The sequence below is a fragment of the Myripristis murdjan genome, chromosome 17, assembly GCF_902150065.1.
Source record: "Myripristis murdjan chromosome 17, fMyrMur1.1, whole genome shotgun sequence".
NCBI classification, from domain to species: Eukaryota; Metazoa; Chordata; class Actinopteri; order Holocentriformes; family Holocentridae; genus Myripristis; species Myripristis murdjan.
This window is the reverse complement of record NC_043996.1, coordinates 34,106,644-34,115,233: the sequence shown is the minus strand read 5'-3', so window position 1 is coordinate 34,115,233 and position 8,590 is coordinate 34,106,644.

The following is an 8,590-nucleotide window of genomic DNA, read 5'->3' as shown; positions in this document are numbered from 1 at the left end:
ACCAGGGAACTAGCAGCTCTTCATTTTACACTTTGTTCTTCTGTTATTCAACATGTTGTTATTTTACTTTCTGTTACTGGTGTGTATTATTAAAGGTAAGACACACTTCAAATCACTTGGAATACAAACAAAATGTCAGATGAAACTAATTCTTCATGAGTCTGGTTTGATTGCAGCTGATTAACCCAGTATGTCAAATGTAATCTGGTTCATTGATTAAATCCATGACTGTGAGTCAAATCTGTTTTTGCAGATGCTGATTGTGGAGATCTCACTCCTGTCAAGGATGAAGAGTTCAGTTTGGAAGGCAGCAACGTTACTCTGTCATACAAATATTCAGAGAAAGCAACTGGTACTGATTACTTCTTCTGGTATCGTCAAGATCCAGGAAAACCACCACAGCTGCTCCTCTCTCACTCAGGAACAGGTTCAAAATTAGTGCCACCAAAACCAAACTCTGGACTTTCTTATAAAGTGAATGAAGAGAAAACCCAAATGGATCTGGAGATCTCCTCTGCTGCAGTGACACACTCTGCTCTGTACTACTGTGCTGTGAAGCCCACAGTGACAGGAAACACACAGTCTCTGTACAAAAACCTCTGGAGAACTTTAAAAACGCCCATGACAGCAGCAATGGCATTTGAAGGGGAGGAACCATCAGGAAACACAAGGGGCTGAATAGTGAGAGGAAGCTACAGAAAGACCAGGGAACTAGCAGCTCTTCATTTTACACTTTGTTCTTCTGTCATTCAACATGTTGTCATTTTACTTTCTGTTGTTCATGTGTGTTGTTGAAGGTTAGCCGTGTTTTAAATAATTTCGTGTACAAGTAAATGTAGAATGAAAAAAATTCCCATGAATGAATCTTACAGTCTGGTAGTGTAGAATTCGTTCAACCCAGTGTGTCAAATGTATTCTGGATTATTGTTTAATTCCATTAATGTGAGTCACATCTATGTTGGCAGATGTTCACTGTCAAGATCTCACTCCAATCAAGACTGAAGAGTTCAGTTTGGAAGGCAGCAAAGTTACTCTGTCATACAAATCAACTGGTGGTGATTCCTTCTTCTGGTATCGACAAGATCCAGGAAAACCACCCGAATTCCTCCTGATGATCACAGGATTTGAAAAGTCAGCACAGATCCTCCAATCAGACCCAAGGATTTCTACTAAACTGTCTGAAGACAAGCGTGGTGTGGATCTGGAGATCTCCTCTGCTGCAGTGACACACTCTGCTCTGTACTACTGTGCTGTGCAGCCCACAGTGACAGGAAACACACAGTCTCTGTACAAAAACCTCTGGAGACATGCTGCTGGAAGCCTGTTTCCCACATCCTGTTCCACTTTCCTCCTCCACTAGAGGGCGACATGACCCAGCAGGCGTTGCTCTGTTGTTGCCCTGTTGGACCATTCTGTCATTAAAAACTGCTGCCATGAAGAGAACAACTCTCACACTGAATGCTGAACATCAGCTAGTTTCTCCTGTTGCTTTAGACCTTGTTGTAGAGATGGAACACTGGCTGTGGATTATTCTTGCTGCACTTCTCTTTGGTATGATAGACAGCATCACACTTTGATCCACCTGTTTCTAGCAATATAGAAAGCTTTCTCCAGCTCATCAAGCTCTATTTGTTGTTGATGTGCAGATTCCACAGGAGCAGAACATGGCATATCTGCTGTCATTTGTTAGCTTGGAGATAACTCCCTGTATGCTACAGGCTGACATCAGACAGCAGGCAGTGAAAAGCCACACTCATCTACATGTCTGTGTCAAGCAGTCATGCACAAACTAGTCATGTTGTGATCTCAGCTCCAGTCAACTATCTCAACACTTGAGCTGCTGCTGGCCATAGAGTAACACTGGACACTGGACATTTTCCACTGTCTTCTCCTCTCAGCCTCATGGACAATGTTAGTCTAATGGCTTGATTTTCTCCACTTTTTCCAGGGCTAACAGCTGCAGACGACATCTCTCCTGTACAAGATGAAGTCAGTGGGACAGAGGGGCAATCTGTCACACTCACCTGCTCCTATCAAACTAATGAAGAATATATTTGGCTTCACTGGTACAGACATCAGTCTGACCAGGCTCCTCAGTTTATACTGTATAAAGGAGCCAAAGGTTACAGTTCTGAACATATTCCTAATAATCGTTATGGATCCAAAACAAGCGACTCATCCACTGAACTCACCATAACAGGCCTAACCCTGGCAGACACAGCTCTCTACTACTGTGCTCTAGACACACGGTGACAGAAAGTCTACAAGAGGCTGTACAAAAACCTGAACACAGATATCTCACTATTCTTCAAAGAGGAGGGAAGTGGAATTCAAACCACAGCTTCATAGCAGATGGATTGTGGGAACTCATGCTTTATCAGAGCCACTGTGGTTCCAGCTGCTAATCAAACACTGTGGGAGGACTCACATGCTCAGCAAATACAAAGCAATGACTAATCAGCTGGATGAGGCTACAAACACACTGTCTAATGAAAACCACATTAATCAAGCTGTGGTATATTTTACACTAGTACTTTATTATCATTTTACACTCATATGTTAAAACATTTATGTACATGATATTTTTATGTTATATACTATTCAATAGGTATTTTTCAGATACATTTCACTAAACATATTGTCGATGCAAAGGTTCAACAGCAGTGGTGGCCGGCCAATAGAGGGCGCTAGGGCGCCGCCCCACCACTCCCAACATCCTGCAGTAGACATGAATAAAAATTACTTTGAAATATATCCTTTGGTATATTGGTATATATTGGTATTTGGTATATATTTGGCATGCATCATTGTTTTCTTTTTTTAATTGATCAACTTCATTTATTTTGTTACTTGTGTTTTTCTAATTTCTCTAAACACACAGACGTCTCCTCATGTTCAGGAGTATATTTTGTGACGTCGACCATCACTCCTGCTGGATGACTGGACAACCTGCTGCTGGAACACAAGAATTTACCAGTGTGGGGTTCATCCATCCATCCATCCATCCATCCATCCAGATATCCATACATCCATATATACATCCATAAATACCGTATTGATCTGAATATAAGACGATATTTTTTCCATTGAAAATGCCCTGAAAAAAACGCCCTCGTCTTGTATTGGGGGTCTAAGCAAATACACATGTATTGTACTTGCCTATGTTCTGTGCTTGAATACAGTACACTTCCCCCGCTCTGGCACGGTTGGAAGGCGTGTGCTCCAGCACGGTACGGGCGTTCATGCACGAGCACATGAACGGTCAAGCACGCAGTGCGCGAACGTGGATACAACGTAAATCATGCAACTTTCCTCCTGCCTCCGCAAAATCGTTTAATGCGCGCAGCGCGATTACCGGCGAATGGCCGCGCCGCGCAATCAATAATCAACCATGTTGTCTGTGTCGCTGTCCATGGTGCTGCTGCAACCGCGTATAAACAAAAGTTGATTTATGATGAAAGGTATATATGGCAGTCTGTGTGCGCCGCGCACCTGTCAGATCCGGCAGACCTGACCGGGTGGGCACGGTGCCGACCGAGGCACCGGCCGGCATCAGGTGGGCCGGCCGGTGTGCGCCGCCACCCGGTTGAATGTAGCAGCCAGCTGACATGCCGCTCCGGCTGTCAGTTGGACGCCTTCTGAAGTTACCTCCGAAACTGTCAGGGTAAATAAACATCCCCTAACTCCTTAACCCTGGCCATGAGTGCAATTTGAGATGGTGGCGGTCTCAGAAAGAAGAGCTAAAAAATGCCCACAGCCAGAGAAGGACTTTTCGTGGTCCACAAACTGGTCGATTCAACGAGACTGACAGGAGGGTGTGCGATTTTGTGAATGAGAAACGTAGTGAAGGACTGCCCGTTACGAGGGCTGTGATGCAGCAAAAAGCACTTGAAGCTGCCACAGAGCTCAACATACCCCGCACTGAGTTTAAAGCTAGCATGGGCTGGTGTTGCAGAATGCAGTGGCGGATTTAAGAAATTTGGGGCCCAAGGCAAAGGCAGGCATGGGGCCCTCTGAGATGAGAGGACAACACACAAAACAGGGGCCCCGAGACACACATAATACGATAAGCATTCTGCTGGCATTTTAGCAAAAGTATTTTAATCAAAAACATAATTAATGTGCGCAAATAAGTAATAACTGTATTAACCATAAGTGTATGAGGAGTTTTATGGGGCCCTCAGGAACTTGGGGCCCTAGGCAACCGCCTAGTTTTGCCTAATGGTAAGTCCGCTCCTGGCAGAATGTCCATATAAAAAGTATTTTTCCAAAAAAGGGTCTTGAAAAAGAGGGGTCGTCTTAAAATCAGGGTCGCCTTTTATTCGGGTCAATACGGTACATCAAAATAGTTAAAGCATTTGACCTGGACACTTTACTGTACATTTACTGTGAATCAGTGATTCTGGATTTTAAGGACACAAGAATTGCCAACTCAACTATTTTCTTTTTAAATACTTCATGAGAACACGAATAAACAAAACTTCAAAGAAAACATCATTAGAAAAGTCATTAAAAGTTTTGAAACTGTTGATGTCTGAAACAGACCTCCATCTTTTCCCATCTTGTCTCCATGGAAACGGCTTCAGGTCCAGGATGAGTGGATGTGTAGCTCCTCCTACTGACTGCAGAGGAGGCTGCATGGCAGAGAGCTGTTTTATTCCCAGCTGTGAACATCAGACCAACCACAGCTCATAAAAGCAGACACACCTCATTGAACAGAAACATATTCCACATTCTGCTCTCTAACCATGGCAATACACTTTGCACTTTTACTCCTGTCAGCTCTTGGAGGTACGTAAAGGTTTTCATAAGAGAAACTGGAACACAACAAGGTCAATTTAAAACTATATTCTGGATTTAGTTTTTCTTTTAACCTGGAATTCACTATTCAGTGTCTAGCTCAAAATCTCCAGTGGTATCGACAGTATCCTGGATCAGCTCCTCAGTTCCTTCTCCTGATCACAGACACAACAACTCCTGATGTAGTGGAAGCAAAACCTCCAATCCCTCGACTGTCTGTTCAACTGAACCAGAAGAGAAATGGAGTGGATCTGGAGATCTCCTCAGCTGAAGTGACAGACTCTGCTCTGTACTACTGTGCTGTGAAGCCCACAGTGACAGGAAACACACAGTCTCTGTACAAAAACCTCTGGAGAAGTTTAAAAACGCCCATGACAGCAGCAATGGCATTTGAAGGGGAGGAACCATCAGGAAACACAAGGGGCTGAATAGTGACAGGAAGCTACAGAAAGACCAGGGAACTAGCAGCTCTTCATTTTAAACTTTGTTCTTCTGTCATTCAACATGTTGTCATTTTACTTTCTGTTACTGGTGTGTATTATTAAAGGTAAGACACACTTCAAATCACTTGGTATACAAACAAAATTTCAGATGAAACTAATTCTTCATGAGTCTGTTTTGGTTGCAGCTGATTAACCCAGTATGTCAGATGTAATCTGGTTCATTGATTAAATCCATGACTGTGAGTCAAATCGGTTTTTGCAGATGCTGATTGTGGAGATCTCACTCCTGTCAAGGATGAAGAGTTCAGTTTGGAAGGCAGCAAAGTTACTCTGTCATACAAATATTCAGAGAAAGCAGCTGCTGATGATTTCTTCTTCTGGTATCGTCAAGATCCAGGAAAACCACCAGAATTTCTTCTGTCCACTGCAGGATTTAAAGAGTCAGCAGACCCAAGGATTTCTACTAAACTGTCTGAAGACAAGCGTGGTGTGGATCTGGAGATCTCCTCTGCTGCAGTGACACACTCTGCTCTGTACTACTGTGCTGTGAGGCCCACAGTGACAGGAAACACACAGTCTCTGTACAAAAACCTGAAAAGCTGCTGGAAGCCTGTTTCCCACATCCTGTTCCACTTTCCTCCTCCACTAGAGGGCGACATGACCCAGCAGGCGTTGCTCTGTTGTTGCCCTGTTGGACCATTCTGTCATTAAAAACTGCTGCCATGAAGAGAACAACTCTCACACTGAATGCTGAACATCAGCTAGTTTCTCCTGTTGCTTTAGACCTTGTTGTAGAGATGGAACACTGGCTGTGGATTATTCTTGCTGCACTTCTCTTTGGTATGATAGACAGCATCACACTTTGATCCACCTGTTTCAAGCAATATAGAAAGCTTTCTCCAGCTCATCAAGCTCTATTTGTTGTTGATGTGCAGATTCCACAGGAGCAGAACATGGCATATCTGCTGTCATTTGTTAGCTTGGAGATAACTCCCTGTATGCTACAGGCTGACATCAGACAGCAGGCAGTGAAAAGCCACACTCATCTACATGTCTGTGTCAAGCAGTCATGCACAAACTAGTCATGTTGTGATCTCAGCTCCAGTCAACTATCTCAACACTTGAGCTGCTGCTGGCCATAGAGTAACACTGGACACTGGACATTTTCCACTGTCTTCTCCTCTCAGCCTCATGGACAATGTTAGTCTAATGGCTTGATTTTCTCCACTTTTTCCAGGGCTAACAGCTGCAGACGACATCTCTCCTGTACAAGATGAAGTCAGTGGGACAGAGGGGCAATCTGTCACACTCACCTGCTCCTATCACACTAGTGACACCATTATAGCACTCCACTGGTACAGACATCAGTGTGACCAGGCTCCTCAGTTTATACTCTGGAAAGGAGCCAAGTCATGGAGCGATCATCAATATATTCCTAATAATCGTTATGGATCCAGAACAAGCGACACATCCACTGAACTCACCATAACAGGCCTAACCCTGGCAGACACAGCTCTCTACTACTGTGCTCTAGACACACAGTGATAGAAAGTCTACAAGAGGCTGTACAAAAACCTGAACACAGATATCTCACTATTCTTCAAAGAGGAGGGAAGTGGAATTCAAACCACAGCTTCATATCAGATGGATTGTGGGAACTCATGCTTTATCAGAGCCACTGTGGTTCCAGCTGCTAATCAAACACTGTGGGAGGACTCACATGCTCAGCAAATAAACAGCAATGACTAATCAGCTGGATGATGGTACAAACACACTCTGCCATCAAAACAAGACGACAGAAGTTAGAGAACGTAGAACATCAAGAAACAAATTCTGAAATCAGTGATCAAGTTGAGAAATCAGCTGCCTCACAAAACATTTCACTGAATTTTTGATGGTTTCCTCAAAAATAAGAAATGTTTCTTCCTATTTCACATTTTCACTGATTATCATGTCTTGTCTAAGGGTCACCTGACTCACGTCTCCATTAGCTCCATTATTATTGTTACTGACGTTGTGAATGAGATGTGATGTGTCTTGTTATCTGCTGGATGCCTTGTGACGATCTCAATATTAAACTGCACTGAATGTTTCTTGGATGGAAATATATTCACCTCACCTCAAATATTTTCACTCACCTCTATGTTTCATGAATCAGATAAACAACTATGACGAAACTGATTGTAGCATCACTGTCATTTCCAAACCTTCCACTGACATAAGCAGCATAAGCAGAGCACAGCCAGAGGAGGTGACACAGAGTTCAATATGGATGAAGGAGCCAAAGTTCATTGAGCATAATTATTACCACAAGAGATTATTATGGTTTGTATGCTGTCAATATTCATTGAGTTTTACCAAAAGTATTGAATATTAATAGACTTTTATTATGTGACAGATCTAGTTTACTCTGTCTCTATGGTATTTGAGTGATTGCACATGTCTGCTGTTCCTGTCTGAGAGAAGCTCTGGGGATTGATGTTTTCAATGGAAATACAAGACCTGGATGTTCAGGAAAGTCTCTCAAAAAATTCAAAAGACACAATGACCCTATGTTTCTTTCCTGGTTCTGTTAGTGCAGAAAAATAAGGAATCAAAAGTGGAAATAAATGTTGGACAAGAGTCAAGACCAATCCTGCCTGTCTGCTTCGGGATTAAGGTTAATCTTGACACTTCAATGGAATATGGAAGGACTCTGAAGAAGATGCAGTCAGCATCCAAACGTTTGTCTCCTTGTTGCATCTAAACTAAAAAAAAAAAACCTTTATCTGATCGTGTTACTCAAGAAAAGACTTTCTTTTATAGAATGATTCATTGAACAAAAGAGTGACCGGATTCTTCTGCTGGATGACATGAAATTCTCACAGAACTCAAGTCAAAAGTCCAAGTTCATGTTTAGAAGAAACGAGTTCATCACATGAATGATGAAAAATCTACTTTTTATCCTCTGGTCCAAAGAATCCCATTAAATTAATCAGAATCAGAATTATGTACTTATACAGAGTTAGACATTCAAGAACATGAAACAAACATTTGACCGCTATGTACTGATCTAAATTTAAATATATATCTATGCAAGAATAAAAAGGAAACAAACCAACCAAAAAACTGCCAACTAATGAAAAATGTGAAGTAGTGGACAATAATGTAATGGAGCAGAGTGCAAAGATGCTGGAGTGAATAGTGGATATATGGATGTATACATGGCTATATGCATGGAGGTGATATGGAGTAAAAAGAATATATACAGTATATACAGAGTGCTAAGGTACGTATTGACAATGATGATACATTGAGAAACTGTTGAGACTACCAATATAACTAGAATAAATATTATATTGCACGGT